The 17,364-nt window shown below is 41.6% G+C and overlaps 1 protein-coding gene across 2 annotated transcripts in view; it reads right to left on the bottom strand.

Annotated features, from left to right (window-relative positions):
• PLXDC2 (plexin domain containing 2) overlaps positions 1-17,364 on the bottom strand; it is a 403,152-nt gene that overhangs the window by 328,518 nt on the left and 57,270 nt on the right. The gene's annotated exons all lie outside the window — the stretch shown is intronic.

Consider the following 17,364-nt stretch of genomic DNA (forward strand, 5'->3'; position numbering starts at 1 on the left):
ATGGACTGCAGAAACAAAAAGGATAGACTTGTGGTTATGGAAGATGAATGACACACAAGAGAACTGGATTGTGTCCCTGCCTCTGTCACAGATTTCATCTGTCATGCTGCGGAGGTCACTTAAAATGAAATTTTTCACAGGTGGCCCCTAACTGAGGTCTCCTCATGAGGCATCTGGGCCCAATTTTCAGAAATGTTGAGCATTCTGCCAGAGTCCCATCTGGATGTTCAGTTCTGTGAGGAAGTGAGACACTGGGGAGCATGCTCAGTGCTAATGGAACGTTGAGGGATTTTAGCTTCTAGCAAGCTCATCTGTGCATAATGCAGACTTCACACAAGAATGATCAATAATTAACAGCTAAGCCAAACCTGCCTGGTTTTTCATGGAAACAACAAAAGAGCACCTCCTTGATCCCAGGACCACCCCCTTGCAATTTTTCAAAATCCTGATGAAAACACTAGAATTTCATGAGACATTAAAAATTCTCCAAAAGTCAGATTTTTTTTAATGGGAAATGTTAGGCAAACAAAAAAATTTCAAAAACAGACTTCAACAAGAAACTGCAGAATGGAATTAATTTGCAAACTGGACACTATCAAATTAGGCCTGAATAAAGACTGAGAGTGGATGGGTCACTACAAAAATGTAATTTTCCCTCTGCTGATACTCACACCTTCTTGTCAACTGAGAATAGGCCACTTCCACCTTAATTGAATTGGCCTTGTTAGCACTGACCCCCACTTGGTAAGGCAACTCCCATCTTTTCATACATATACTGCTTACTGTATTTTTCACTTCATAAATCCGATGAAGTGGGTTTTAGCCTATGAAAGCTTATGCCCAAATAAATGTCTTAGTCTCTAAGGTGCCACAAGGACTCCTCATTGTTTTTGCTTAATATAGGGTTTGCTACTGCAGAAAAATGAACAAATGGCAAAATACTTCAAAAAACCTACATGAATTGCAAAGCCTACCATTGCACTGCCTACTGGATGGGGGAAAAAATGATCAGAGTGCTGTGCAACAGTTTTCTTTGTTTCTTTGATTTTTAACTACTGGGTAAAATTTACTCCCACTACTACTTCTCACTGGACAGAGTCCAAGTAAGCAGGATGTGTGTGTTGGGGAGGGAGGCAGGGAGAAAGGGAGAGGAAAGGGGTGGGTGAACTACATAGAGATGAGGATAGGAAGTTTCCCCCTAATTTGCTTGAAGGATGAGGAGCAGCCCCAGCCAGGCTCCTGTTCCACTGTCAGAGAGTATGGGCTTTGTGCACACTCCTCTACACGGGGCTGTGATTACTAATTGAAACCCAGCTCTACAGTGCCCAAGGGAAGCAGAGTTGAGAATCACATTTAGTGCATCAGTGTGGCCAGTGTAACAGCAGTGGCAGAAAACTAGCTTAAGTTTCTACTAAGGCTGTGAATCTGATCTTTGACGCAGTCCCTGATGAGTTTACCCTAAACATGCTTAAAGTGTGTTCAGGTTACCTTTCCCCAGCTCTCCTTATAACCCAGCATATTTTTGCTAGAAGCAGAAAAGAGTATGGGTATGTACTTTGTAATAGGTTTCACACAGATCCGAGCTGTTACTTCACTAGTTGCAAATTAATTGTCATTTCTTCGCCCACATATCCATATAGTGGAGATACACAGCACAGTCATTTTATGGCCACCATGCAAGATGTGACAGGGCTTGTCATTCCCTTTCTCTGAGTCTCATACTTATTCTGTTTTAAATGATCACAGTACTCCTTGTACGTAAATCAGGACTAAAGTATCAGCTACAGGATTCATTCATGCTGTCACCTTACACCGCACCATCATTGTGAGATGATTCCTGAGAAAACTGTGCAATTAAAGTAAAATGCACCTAAAATATCCTAATCTCCTAATAACCTGTGGCATGTCATTACCTGCCTGCACATCTTACACTGAGAGAGCCGAAGAAACACATTCCTCAACACATGCAGATGATGAAATCTGCCATAAATCAAGATCCATTCAGATATATGCAAAGAGACTACTACTGGGCCCTTTAATGTTCGGTTAAGTGCACAGAAGGGTTCATTTTTAACTAGATTTATTCCTAGAGCAATTTCTCTGAACTAGACACTATAGTAATAGTACTTAACTCCTTCATATTTTACAAAGACTAGACAAACATTGAAACAGGCTTTTAATCTTGAAGTCCCATATTTCTGGATAATTACATTAACTGAGCACAAGTTATGATCTGAGCATGGAAGCAGTATAACTGTAAAAAGCAATGTGCAAGTTTATGGGTTTCAACATTCATTTTTTCATAATAAGAACATTAAACTTTAAAGCTATTCTACATCCAGCAATACCTACTTCACAGTCACTAATGAAAAGCACTGTTGTGCTCTCATAATACATTACTGTAAGCAGGACAGAAAAGCAGCTTACTCTCTTTAAAATGAAGGAAGCTCAGACTGAAAATACAAAGTCCCTCCCTTGTTAAAAAATAATTAGAGAATATGGTGCACAACATTTTAAGGGTAAAATTCCAAACAATCCAGGTGATGAAAAGCCTATCCCAACTCTTAATGAATTATCACGTCCAAGAAAGATGTTTTCTAACTGAAGAGAGTAAGAAAAACATGCAATATTTGAGAACTAGAATAATTTCTAAGAGAAAGATCATTAGCCAGCTATTCCACAATAAGATCTCAGGGAGGATCTGTGACAAGTTTGCCAAATTGCTAAGATCACTACACAGAGATAGAATGTCATTTTCAGGGATGAGAAACCACAGCTTTAGCATTGGCTTCTTAAATATTCTGGAGAGAATGAGATGGGGTGACATGAATCTAACATAGTTGCCTGTGACCTCCAATGTACAATATTCAGATTCAAGCCCCAGGTAACTGTATTACTGGAATTCACCAGAATTTACTGGAATTCTAAAGAAGTATTCATTTGTTACATCCCTTGTTACATCCCTCACCCGTGCCGCTCCCCGCCGCCCCCATTGGCCTGGGACGGCAAACCGCAGCTAGTGGGAGCTGCGGTCGGCCGAACCTGCTGACGCAGCAGGTAAACAAACTGGCCCAGCCTGCCAAGGTGCTTACCCTGGCAAGCCACGTGCCAGAGGTTGCCGACCCCTGCCTTAACACCAGCTTCAAAACTTCCTTCCAACAATGTTACTCCCAGAACCAATCAGAAATGGAAGGGTGACATATAATGACTCCCAGAGAGTGCCAGGGAAAGCCAAGCACTGATTTTCGTTTTCATCATTGATTAGCACGTTGAGACTATCACTTCAAATTATGGAGTGCTTCAATCTGTTTGAGTTAAGATTGAGTATCACTTTTAGAAAACTGTGCAGCAAACTGCTATGCCAGTAAAGGTAAATCAAGCCATGAAACATGTATTCAATATGAAAAAGAGGGGTTTCATAGTGTGGGCGATGACAAATGTCTGCATAACTTCAAGCACTGTACAGCATATGCATTGTTAATGCTTAACATTTATGATATGTATCAGAAATAAGGCCTACTATTGTGGTATTTAAGTATGACTAAACACTGAACTGGGAGGAGGAGTAGATAAGCTGGAGGGTAGGGATAGCATACAGAGGGACCTAGACGAATTAGAGAATTGGCCCAAAAGAAATCTGATGATGTTCAACAAGGACAAGTGCAGAGTCCTGCACTTAGGACAGAAGAATTCCATGCACTGCTACAGACTAGGAACCGAATGGCTAGGCAGCAGTTCTGCAGAAAAGGACCTAGAAGTTACAGTGGATGAGAAGCTGGATATGAGTCAACAGTGTGCCCTTGTTGCCAAGAAGGCTAACGGCATTTTGGGCTGTATAAGTAGGGGCATTGCCAGCAGATGGAGGAATGCGATCATTCCCCTCTATTCAACATTGCTGAGGCCTCATCTGGAGTTCTGTGTCCAGTTTTGGGCCCACACTACAAGGAGGATGTGGAAAAATTGGACAGAGTCCAGCGGAGGGCAACAAAAATGATGAGGGGACTGGAGCACATAACTTATGAGGACAGGCTGAGGGAACTGGGATTGTTTAGTCTGCAGAAGAGAAGAATGACAGAACAAGGAGTAATGGTCTCAAGTTGCAGTGGGGAGGTTTATGTTGGATATTAGAAAAAACTTTTTCACTAGGAGGGTGGTGAAACACTGGAATGGGTTACCTAGGGAGGTGGTGGAATCTTCTTCATTAGAGGTTTTTAAGGTCAGGCTTGACAAAGCCCTGGCTGGGATGATTTAGTTGGGGATTGGTCCTGCTTTGAGCAGCGGGTTGGACTAGATGACCTCCTGAGGTCCCTTCCAACCCTGATATTCTATGATCTATTCAGGCAAAACTCTTGTTGATGTCAACAGGAGTTTTAACAAAGCATAAGGATTGCAAGATTTGTTCCATAAAGGTTAAATTACACCTAACTCTGGGATGAACGATTGCCAGAGTGTTTACTTTGAAAATCCTGTGCATATAAATACTTAAATCTTGATCACTAGATTCAAGATTAATGGTAATGTACAATAACAAATAAAACTAAAAAAGCAGTTTTCCAAAAGGCACCAGTTTGCATAATGTAGCCATTCTGTGGTCTCGTATATTCTACTCTGGATCTGCATGCATAACTCCTATTAGCAGTAATGGGAACAAAGTATACAGAGAAAGGTAAATTAAACTGATCACTTAATTTATCATATGCTTCTGACTGTATAACATTATAGTCAGTTTCACACACCAGACATGGATTTTTATTTTCATAGTCTCTGCCATTTTAATATTCACATTTTTCTGCCTTTAAGTTTAAAATTTGTCACTAAGCCACCAAATACAAAGGAAAAGAAATATATGCTGCAGCAGAACCTCTAGAACCACCACAACATATGTTGTCAGCAATGGATGTGGTCAATGAAGATGTAGAAGGAGGAAGAACATCACATTGTAAATATGCCCAACACAAGCATGTTCCCCAAGAATCTAATTTGTTGGCATCGGTCTCATATGAAGAGTCAGAAAGCACATGCTTGCCCACACAGTAACTGTGTATGTCTTTCCCAAATATTACTGCCACAATTAACTATTTCTATGCTGTACTCATCTTACTTCTTTTGTGCTAAGTAATTTACCTACCACACCTCCAAACAAACACATTGAATTGTAAGTTATGGCTGCTCAAAACAGTGTTAACTTGCAGTGAACGTTGTCTTGCATATTCCATGGGGGATCCAATGAGGCACAAGGATCAGTTCTTGGCCCTACACTGTATTTAACATTTTTATCAATGATCTAGAAGAAAACACAAAATCATCACTGACAAAGTTTGCAGATGATACAAAAAATTGAGGGAGTGGTAAATAAAGAGGACAAGTAACTGATACAGAGCGATCAGAAGCATTTGGCAAGTGGGAGACAAGCTAATAATACAAGTTTTAATACATCCATATGGAAATGTATACTTCTAGAAACAAAAAATGCAGGATTGGGGACTCTGTTTCTGGGAAGCTAGTGGCTCTGAAAAAAATTTGTGCAATAATCAGTTGAACATGAGCTCCCATGCAACATTGTGGCCAAAAGTGCTAACGTCATCCTTCCAGGCATAACGGGAATCTCAAGCAGGAGTAGGGAGGTTATTTTATCTCTGTATTTGGCACTGGTGCAACCACTGCTGAAAAATTGTGACCAGTTCTGGTGTCCACAATTAAAGAAGGATGCTGATAAATTAGAGGGGATTTAGAGAAAAGCCACAAAAATGATTAAAGGATTGGAAAACATGCTGTATAGTGATAGACTCAAGGAGCTCAATCTATTTAGCTTAACAAAGTGAAGATTAAGGGGTGACTTAATTACAGTCTATAAGTTCCTATATAGGGAACATATATTTGATAATGGGCTCTTCACTCTAGCAGAGAAAGGTATAACACAGTCCAGTGGCTGGAAATTGAAGTTAGACAAATTCAGACTGGAAATAAGACTTAACTTTTTAACACTGAGGGTAATTAACCATGGGAAGAATTTACCAAAGATGGTGGTGGATTCTCCATCATTGACAATTTTAAAATAGGATTGGATGTTTGTCAAAAAAGTTATGCTCTAGGATTTTTGAGGGGAGTATGGGGGAGTTCTATGGCCTATGTTATGCAGGAGGTCAGACTAGCAGGGGTAGGCAATCTATGGCACGCATGCCGCCTTCGGCATGCAAGCTGATTTTCAATGGCAATCACACTGCCCAGGTGCTGGCAACCGGTCCAGGGGGGCTCCTCATTTTAATTTAATTTTAAATGAAGCTTCTTAAACGTTTTAAAAACCTTATTTACTTTACATACAACAATAGTTTAGTTATATATTATAGACTTATTGAAAGAGACCTTCTAAAAACGTTAAAATGTATCACTGGCACGCGAAACCTTAAATTAGAGTGAATAAATGAAGACTCGGCACACCACTTCTGAAAGGTTGCTGATCCCTGGACTAGATGATCATAATGGTCCCTCCTGGCCTTGGAATTTCTGACTTTAAACCCCTTCTTGAGTATTCTTGCCAGATTGCTGCAGTTCACACCATTTTAACATAGTGTACTCATTGTGTGCATCTAAGAACATAAAAACATAAGAACGGCCGTACTGGGTCAGACCAAAGGTCCTTCTAGCCCAGTATCTGTCTACCGACAGTGGTCAATGCCAGGTGCCCCAGAGGGAGTGAACCTAACAGGCAATGATCAAGTGATCTCTCTCCTGCCATCCATCTCCATCCTCTGACAAACAGATGCTAGGGACACCATTCCTTATCCATCCTGACTAATAGCCATTTATGGACTTAACCACCATGAATTTATCCAGTTCTCTTTTAAACGCGGTTATAGTCCTAGCCTTCACAACCTCCTCAGGTAAGGAGTTCCACAAGTTGACTGTGCGCTGCGTGAAGAACTTCCTTGTATTTGTTTTAAACCTGCTGACTATTAATTTCATTTGGTGACCCCTAGATCTTGTATTATGGGAATAAGTAAATAACTTTTCCTTATCCACTTTCTCCACACCACTCATGATTTTATAGACCTCTATCATATCCCTCCTTAGTCTCCTCTTTTCCAAGCTGAAGAGTCCTAGCTTCTTTAATCTCTCCTCATATGGGACCCGTTCCAAACCCCTAATCATTTTAGTTGCCCTTTTCTGAACCTTTTCTAGTGGCAGTATATCTTTTTTGAGGTGAGGAGACCACATCTGTACACAGTATTCGAGATGTGGGCGTACCATGGATTTATATAAGGGCAATAATATATTCTCAGTCTTATTCTCTATCCCCTTTTTAATGATTCCTAACATCGTTTGCTTTTTTGACCACCTCTGCACGCTGCCTCTAATGCACTATTGCTGGGGTTTTCTATGCTTATGGCATCAACATTTACACATTTTTCCCCCTGTAGAGGGTGTTGGCAGCTTCTTTTCACATTCTCTTGAGACATACTTTTCACTTCATCATTCACAACACAGGAACACAGCCAAGGATGACAGCAACAGGTTTGTTTACATAGGCCTTGGCTCCAGAAACTCTTCAGCCTGGGAAAACAATAGAGATGATATTGTTCAACAGTAAATGCATGAAGATCATTCCAAAGACAGGACTGGTATTCTGACTCAAATCAAAAGTGAGGTCAGGAGGCACAGGACTGCAATTTCAGGCTCTCATTCATATGTATGGAGCACAGAAGACATTTTTCTGTGAAAAAATTGAGATATTACCAGGTGAGTGAGTGTATCTTACAGGTCTCAAAGCATACAAAGACTGATGTCAGCCTAAGTGGAAGGGGCATCTAACTATTTTGCTATATAAAAGTTCCGCTAACTTTGCTTTCCAGACATTAGCAGCATTCAGCATAAAAGACTGAGAATAGGGTACAGAAAGGACGAGGAATGAGGCAGGGTGAAGGGATGGCAAAGAGCTAGGCTGTAACCTTTACATCAAACTCCATAACTACTTTCGCTTATACAGAACTGTGGTATGTTTTTAGGTGCTGTGCTGTAAGGAGTGCCAGACTTATTCAGTCTTTTTCAATTGTTAACAAAACAATTTTCAGTGAAAATGAATTTTTTTTTTTATTAAACTTCCACAAGTTTCTTTCGATTAAACAGTCGACTGTTTTATCTCCTTTCATGCCACTCAACCACCATTTGTACCTTTAATCTTGTGCTCAGTGACTTAGACCTCTGCCCCATGGAATGGAAAAAACCTAGCAGCATTAATCACTCCAATATTATTCTTTTCTTCCTGTCATATTTTGGTAACAGAAATCAGTGACAGCAACAAACTCTGCCTTCAGTTATGCTCCTTGCATTGCATATGAAAGTGGAAAACACGCTGAGAGAAACAACAGTCTAGAAAAATTATCTCTTGCCTAGTCCCTCCCATTACATTTTTTTCCCCATTTTCCAGAACTAATTTAATAGCTGAACTTTACAAAATTAACTATTTATATGCCTCCTGATTACAATCCTACTGTCTGTTACAGCTGTCCCCCTGCTGCATTCCTTTTTTTTCCTCTCCTTTCTGTTTGTTCTGTGTGGCTGCCCCTCCCGGCCTTGGGCTAACAAAAGTCACAGCCTGGCCCTGCTCATGGATCTATTGGGTTTCCAGGAAATGGGAACCCCCCCCAGCCTAAGGGGAGGTGCCACAGAGCCTCAGAAACCCACTAATTGCGGGGGACAACTAATAAAAGAACAGGGACAGGAATGTGGTCAACACGCCACTGCCTCTGCCTGCTCCTCAGCCAGGAGCCAGCGGTCGCCCAGACGCGCCCCCCCGAGCGTGAGCAGACGAGGGACCGGAAACAAGCCCCACAGTCGCAGGAGTCTCCATTGGCCAACCGCCTCTCCCTGGTAATGGCTTGTGCAGACTAACTGGAGCCATTGCTCCGCTCAGGGAGGGGGGCTTTTTGCTCCTTTGTCTAGCTTCTTTGTTCGGACCCGGCTCGGTGTAGGGGGCGCTGCCCAAAAAATGCAAGACCTAAAGTGGCCCGAATAGCTGAGCATATGAGTCATGCCTGTGGCTCAGAAACTTGCCCAGGCATGTCTGTGCTCACCTGAAGTCTCCTCTCCTCCCCTCTAACAAGGGGAACCAATCAAAGTTACTGGCGGGAAGCTGCCTGAGTTTGCCTTTATAACCAGACATGTTCTGATCAGACCTCGGAGAAGGTCCTTGCTTTGCCACCTGGTCTGATCAGCTAGGGGTCTTTGGGGGGCCCTCTCCCCGCTCTCGTTTGTTTTTGAGCGTACCCCCGTTTTTAAACTCCCCTCCCACGAACAACGAATTTTGCCTGGAGATCTCCTGATTATTGTGAGTGAATTGAGTCCTCTCTGCCTCCTCTGATGCTGAAACTGCTGTTCCTGCTGCTGCTTTGGGGATTGGTAGGAACTCCCTCTTGCAAACTCCCCCTGTCCTAGCTGCTGGCTTTCTTTCCCCAGCAGGCAGACCCAAGCTAACTCCTTGGTCTGTATCTGTAATCTGCTTCTAGCTCTGCAGCACCTTTGCTGCTAGAAATAAGCCTGCTTGCAGCCGCCCCACTGCTGCAGCCACCACCAGTTAAATTGACCCCCCCTTGGAGCTGTATCCTGGGCACACACCACTCTGCCCTCTGGAACTACCCCTAGTATAAGGTGCACCCATTAGGTTAGGTTTAGCCTTTAGTCTAGATAAATTGTAATTTCATTTTGCATAGCTGTGGTTAAGTTAGGTTTAGAAAATTGTTTGCATTGTACTCTGTAAGTTAGGCTTAGAGAATTGTTGCATTGTGTTTTGTTACTTGCTAATTTGTGTAGTCTTGGTTAAGTTAGATCATAGATAAGATCTTGCTGTGTTCTGTATAATTGTGATTAAGTCTGTCTTCTCACTGTCAGCCCCCTCCGCCCCCCCAGGCTTCCTCTGTGTCTCCCTGACTTGTTGCAGTCTTTGCTGCTTAAACTTACAGCCTGTTTGTTCTCTGTGTCTCTCTGAGTTTAAATCTCCCTCCGCAGCGCCTCTGCCTTTGCTCTCTGCTCCACCTCATGCTCTCTCTCTTTTAATTCCTTCCCTCACGTGTTCACCTTGCTCTTACTGCTGCCAAACCTCAATTGTATTGCTAAAGTCTAGCATAAAACCCCATTGGTTACTTTTTCTCTCTGATACACCTCACATTCTACATTTACACCACTGTGACACATTTTTACCTAAAATTGTTTGCTATTTAACATATTTTATCCATAACTGTTAGTTGGTTATATGCTGCTGTGACACACCCTTTACACAGAAATTGTTAGCTACCTGTTACATTTATATTTTTGTGTGTATTGGTTACCCACTGTATTGTATCCTACTGTATTGTACCCCACTATTGAAACCCCCTATACTGTTCACCAAAAGAAACCCCTCCCCAATTGTCTACCTTAACAAGCCCCATACCCCTCACTATTGAATTTTCCGTTTTTGCATTTTCTTAATAAAGTTTATTTTGCACCCCACCAGTGCAGTAATTGTCCCCCAAGATCCCCTACCTGCTGGCAGGGTCACCTACCATACTTAGCGTTTTGTAATCCAAAAATTTGAACAATTATCTGTAGTCTAGAATAGTGGTTCTCAATCAGGGATCCAGGACCTTCTGGAGGGGCCGCCAGCAGGTTTCAGGGGGTCCGCCAAGCAGGATCAGTGTTAGATAGAAAGCCATGCAGGGAAGAAGCCTGGGGCCCTGAGCCCCGCCACCTGAGCTGAAGCAGAAATCTGAGCAACTTAGCTTTGCAGGGCACCCTGTGGAGTGGGGCCCTGAGCAATTGACCTGCTCGCTACCCCTTAACACCGGCCCTGGCTTTTATATGCAGAAAACCAGTTGTGGTGTCCGGCACAGGTGGGTGTGGAGTTTTTATAGCATGTTGGGGGAGAGGGTGGGGCTTAAAGAAAAAGGATGAAAACCCCTGTTCTAGAAAACACATGAACAATACATACATTCCTTTCTTAATTTATACAAAATTTACACAATACTGTAACACAATGGCTCATCAAAGCCTGCAGTTTAGTTCCTATCAGCTAACTTCACATTATAATTTAAACTATTTGTGTCTCCATGATATATTTTCAAGGATATTTTTTCTAAAGTGTGTGCACCTGATGTGCACTCACATAAACTCCTGATTAGCTCATGCATATAGGCATGAGTGTGTCCAAATCATGATGTGTGCATGCATTGGCATTATGCAGATATGGAAGCTGAGAGGACAGAGAAGTGTGCACAGAGTTTTGTACATGTGCTTTGCAAAAATCTGGCCCAGAGTTACTGTCAGCCAATGTTTCAGTAATATTAAGACTCCCTCATGGTTTAAGTTACTTTACTTCCTAATTAAAAACAGTTTGAAAATATAGCAATGTCAGAGCATTGCTGAACTCCAGATTTCTCAGAAAATTTTGATTTCTTTAGTAGAAGCAATTACTGTTGTTTCAGCCAACCTGTTCTTGTTGGCCACGATGTTGGTGCTTTATTGAGGTAAATAAAGTATACAAAAAAACCATCAAACAAATGCCTTGACCTGTATGTGGTCCATGGCTGATGTGCACAAGTGGGCCTAGCATTTGGGACTCAGTGCTAATCTGATATCCCATGCAAAGGAGAAGATCCAGCGCAATTTCCATATCCTGGTCATTAGCATGCCAAGAAACAGACTCTTGTAAAAGTTTTGATATCTGTATCATTCAAAACCCTCTCTTCTTCCCTAGGCTTTATTGAACCCTGTTTCAAAAGGCACTTTTATTAAGAGAAAGGATTCTGAATGTCTGATAGTTCTATACCCTAAAGTGAAAAAAAGGGTTCTGTTGAATGCCCTATCATCAATTCATCTGAAAAATAATCTTTACTATGGGTCTGAGGCACCACTAGCCTGAGCTGGAAGTCCCCACGTTATGCTATACAAAGCACATGGTATCTTTTATAGAGGAGAAGGCAAAAACGCTGCATTTATTGAAAATACAGCAGTTAGCATATGCTTTTTAGTCATACATGCACACACACACATGCACACACACAGAGTCCTGCCAGTTAATGTTTATAGTTACCAGTCCAGAATCTGGATCAATCTAGTGGCCAGCCAGATTGGTCGCAGAGGGGAGCCGGGCTCTGTCAGTCACGAGCCGATGCTCCTGAAGTGTGGCAAAACAAACCCAAAGTCCCATGGCAACGCACCCTGTTCTTATAGTCTTTTTTCTCTATTGAAGTCTATGAATTTTGCTGTGTCGGTTTCTGACCGGTTACTTCTTAATTGGTGTAAACATTCCAATACACCTCCAAGAGGGTCATCCTGTCCTGGTTTAAATTTAATCAATTGTCCTGTCCTTAGGGGTGCTAGCCTTCACCTCAGGGTGGTCACTCTGCCCTTCCTTTATTATGGATGCACATTAATGGTTCTTCACTCCTTCTTCCTTGACCATCTGGCTATAACAACAGCCTTCACACCTTATCGTTTTCTGATGCATACATTTCTCATTCACACAGTCTTTTACAGTTAAAAGTATACAGCAGTTTTTATGTTGCGCAAGAAAAATCATTGTAAATTAAGACTTTCTAAATCTTACAATCAAAACAACTTACATTGGGGACCAGGCCTTCAATGTTCCTCTAATCTCCTTAACATAAACACAATACAAAATCCTGTCTCTTACTTTCTAAACCTTAAAACAAATAAATGTATATTTAACTACAGTGCCTAATTTGTAATACATATAGAAAACCATAGTAGACATTATAACTTATCCTAAAACAAAAGGGTAACCATAATCAGTCATAAAAATTGTTCTGGTCTGTCATTCCTTTCTGCTATTCAAAAAGGGTGGCTGGCAGGATGAAACCAAATAAATAAAATCGAATCATATATTAATTCTCATAGTACATAAGAACATAAGAATGGCTGTACTGGGTCAGACCAAAGGTCCATCTAGCCCAGTATCCTGTCTACAGACAGTGGCCAATGCCAGGTGCCCCAGAGGGAGTGGACCTAACAGGCAATGATCAAGTGATCTCTCTCCTGCCATTCATCTCCATCCTCTGACAAACAGAGGCTAGGGATACCATTCCGTACCCATCCTGGCTAATAGCCATTAATGGACTTAATCACCATGAATTTATCCAGTTCTCATTTAAACGCTGTTATAGTCCTAGCCTTCACAACCTCCTCAGGTAAGGAGTTCCACAAGTTGACTGCGCTGTGTGGAGAAGAACTTCCTTGTATTTGTTTTAAACCTGCTGACTATTAATTTCATTTGGTGACCCCTAGATCTTGTATTATGGGAATAAGTAAATAACTTTTCCTTATCCACTTTCTCCATCCATATCACTCATGATTTTATAGACCTCTATCATATCCCCCCTTAGTCTCCTTTTTCCCAAGCTGAAGAGTCCTAGCCTCTTTAATCTCTCCTCATATGGGACCCGTTCCACACCCCTAATCATTTTAGTTGCCCTTTTCTGAACCTTTTCTAGTGCCAGTATATCTTTTTTGAGATGAGGAGACCACATCTGTACGCAGTATTCAAGATGTGGGCGTACCATCGATTTATATAAGGGCAATAATATATTCTCAGTCTTATTCTCTTTCCCCTTTTTAATGATTCCTAACATCCTGTTTGCTTTTTTGACCGCCTCTGCACACTGCGTGGACATCTTCCGAGAACTATCCACGATGACTCCAGGATCTTTTTCCTGATTTCTTGTAGCTAAATTAGCCCCCATCATATTGTATGTATAGTTGGGGTTATTTTTTCCAATGTGCATTACTTTACATTTATCCACATTCAATTTCATTTGCCATTTTGTTGCCCAATCACTTAGTTTTGTGAGACCTTTTTGAAGTTTGTCACAGTTTGCTTTGGTCTTAACTATCTTGAGCAGTTTAGTATCATCTGCAGTACAATTATAAAATCCTGCACCTATACCCAGTAGGTGCAGAATGACTTCTTTTCATGTTACGCTGAAGTAACTGGCAATACCTATGAGAAAAGTGACTGTCCTAAAGAAGAAAGTTTTTAGTAGAGAATTTTTTTGTAGAAAGTGGAACTCAAAGTCTTTCACTAGCGTATGCTTTAAAGAAATTAATTTGAATTAACTTTCTCATTAGTGCCGTTATTTTCAAAAAACTATTCCCTCCTCTAATTGAATTCAATCAATATCTACTCTGCCTTATACATTTTTGATGATTATTTATGTTGATTTGAGAAGGACCTGACAACACTGTGGAAAATAAAACATTGACTTTTCAGATATTACTATTGCATTGTGTTGTATGCTTTCTGCTGCACAGCGATGACCTTCTTGCCTTCTTCAATAGGAAAAGATCAAATTAAACTTAAGTTGAGCAATGTATTAGGCATTCTGCACAGCTTGTGATTCAATGCAGGTTGTATAGAAGCAACTAGCTCCCATGGTTAACATCAAAATAAATAATTAACAACATCAGAGATCAAATCCTGAAGTCCTTCCTTAAATTTTAGTCTGGCCTTATTTTGGCAAAACTCATACCATCAATGAATTCAAGAAGAGGAATACAATGCTTCAGAATTCCATTCTATCAGAATAACTGTTCTAATGTCCATCCCTGCAGCCAGGAGAATCTGAGCTGAGAGCAGTGTCTATAGAACAATGCTCCATTCAGAAAAAGCAGTCTTATGGACTACACCAGATTTTGTATGGATATGAAACTCGTCGCTTCACAAATCCAAAACAATCTTTGATCCTATCTTTTTGCCCAGATCCACTGCATGGAAAGGATAAAGCCTGACACAGACCATATGTCAGAAGAGCACCAAGTATTTATCTAACAAGTACTAAGGCAATCCATAAGCCTACCTCTCTCTTTGTGGTTTTGTACCCAAGTTACAGTGGGAAAACACTGTATTAGCAAGCAATATGGATACAAATTAGCATTTAAACTAATAAAAACAAAAAGGAATCTAAGCTCCAAAGACCAAAAATAACACCCATGCCTTTTGTGGAGGAATCTGCAGCTTTCAACAAAGAGATCTGCAAAGTCACCAACTGTTCCAGAATTTATACTCCAGGTTTCTTCCAAGGCAGCATTTACTAAAAAAGATATTCTATGCTGTGATACCTAACCAGATAATTGCAAGAGAATAAAGAATTATTGAAGATCCTCCTTCTCTCATTTCTAGTATCTCTTTGCTAGTCTTTGTTTCCCCTCTAATGGAGATCAGGGGCCACTTCAAAAAGAAAAGCTGACAATTTCTTTCCCCCCTCAAGTGTTAGCATCTGATGATCCAACAATCCTGAAAGCAAAGTATGTCATAGTTCCTAGTCAGCCTGTCTGAAGAGCAAAGTGTTTGTTACATTTAAAATCGTTCTTTTCGTGGGTGTTATATCTCTAGCACTGTCAGATCTGGAAGAACCCACTGTGGGGCAGGAAAATAATAGGTGTGAATTTTCATTATAATCCTAAGTATCAGGGGGTAGCCGTGTTAGTCTGTATCCACAAAAACAACAAGGAGTCCGGTGGCACCTTAAAGATTAACAGATTTATTTAGGCATAAGCCTTCGTGTAGATTTGTTCCCGTGTTGTAGCCGGGAGTTTCTTGAGCAGACGGTGTAGTTTCTTTGGTATTCCTCAGTGGGATCAGAGGATAGTGCTCTGTAGAATGTGGTGGTGGAGAGTTGCCTGGCAGCCTCCTGTTCATAACAACAGCACCTCCTTTGTCAGCCCCTTTGATTATAATGTCAGAGTTGTTTCTGAGGCTGTGTATGGCATTGTGTTCCATATGGCTGAGGTTATGAGGCAAGTGATGCTGTTTGTTCACAATTTCAGCCTGTGCACGTCTGCGGAAGCACTCTATGTAGAGGTCCAGCCTGTCATTTCGACTATCAGGAGGAGTCCACGCAAAGTTCTGCTTCTTGTAGTGTTGGTAGGAGGGTTCCTGTGGGTCAGTGCACTAACCAGTGATGTGTTCAAAATATTCCTTGAGTCAGAGATGACAAAAGTAGGCTTCCAGATCACTGCAGAACTGTATCATGATTGTGGGGATGGTGGGGCAGAAAGAGAGTCCCTGTGATAGGACAGACTCTTCCACCAGGTTAAGTGTCTGGTTGGATAGATGAACAATATTGTTAGGTGAGTTGAGGGTATCACTGTTGTAGCCCCCTGTGGCATGTAGGAGTTTAGATAGTTTACTGTCCTTTTTCCTCTGTAGAGAAGTGAAGTGTGCGTTGTAAATGTCTTGTAAATGGCTTCAACAATTTCCACCCCACCATCAACCTCAGCCTGGGCCAGTCCACACAAGAGATCCACTTCCTGGACACTACAGTGCAAATAAGTGATGGTCACATAAACGCCACTCTATACCGGAGCCTACTGACCTCTATACTTACCTACATGCCTCCAGCTTCCATCCAGGACACCTCACACGATCCATTGTCTACAGCCAAGCCCCAAAATACAACCAAATCCCTCAGACAGGGACAAACACCTACAAGATCTTTATCAAGCATTCTTAAAACTACAATACCCACCTGGGGAAGTGAGGAAACAGATTGACAGAGCGAGACGGGTACCCAGAAATCACCTACTACAGGACAGGCCCAACAAGGAAAATAATAGAACACCACTGGCCATCACATACAGCCCCCAGCTAAAATTTCTCCAGTGCATTATCAGCGATTTCCTATCCTGGAAAATGATCCCTTGCTCTCACAGACGTTGGGAGGCAGGCCAGTTACAGACAAACCCCCAACCTGAAGCAAATACTCACCAGCTACTACACGCCACACCACAGAAACATCAACCCAGGAACCAATCCCTGTACCAAACCTCGTTGCCTACTCTGTCCCCATATCTACTCTAGCGACACCATCAGAGGACCCAACCACATCAGCCACACCATCAAGGACTCATTTACCTGCATGTCTACTAATGTTATATATGCCATCATGTGCCAGCAATGCCCCTCTGCCGTGTATATTGGCCAAACCGGACAGTCCCTACATAAAAGAATAAATAGACACAAAGTGGACATCAGGAATGGTAACATACAAAAGCCAGTAGGTGAATACTTCAATCTCCCTGGACATTCTATAACAGATTTAAAAGTAACTATTCTTGAACAAAAAGACTTCAGAAACAGACTTCAAAGAGAAACAGCAGAACTAAAATTCATTTGCAAATTTAACACCATTAATTTGGGCTTGAATAAGGACTAGGAGTGGCAGGCTCATTACAAAAGTAGCTTTGCCTCTCCTGGAATTGACACCTTCTCATCTATTATTGGGAGTGTACTACATCCACCCTGATTGAATTGGCCCTGTCAACACTGGTTCTCCACTTGGGAGGTAACTCCCTTCTCTTCATGTGTCATTATAT

The sequence above is a fragment of the Mauremys reevesii genome, linkage group 2 (assembly GCF_016161935.1).
Source record: "Mauremys reevesii isolate NIE-2019 linkage group 2, ASM1616193v1, whole genome shotgun sequence".
Taxonomy (NCBI): Eukaryota; Metazoa; Chordata; order Testudines; family Geoemydidae; genus Mauremys; species Mauremys reevesii.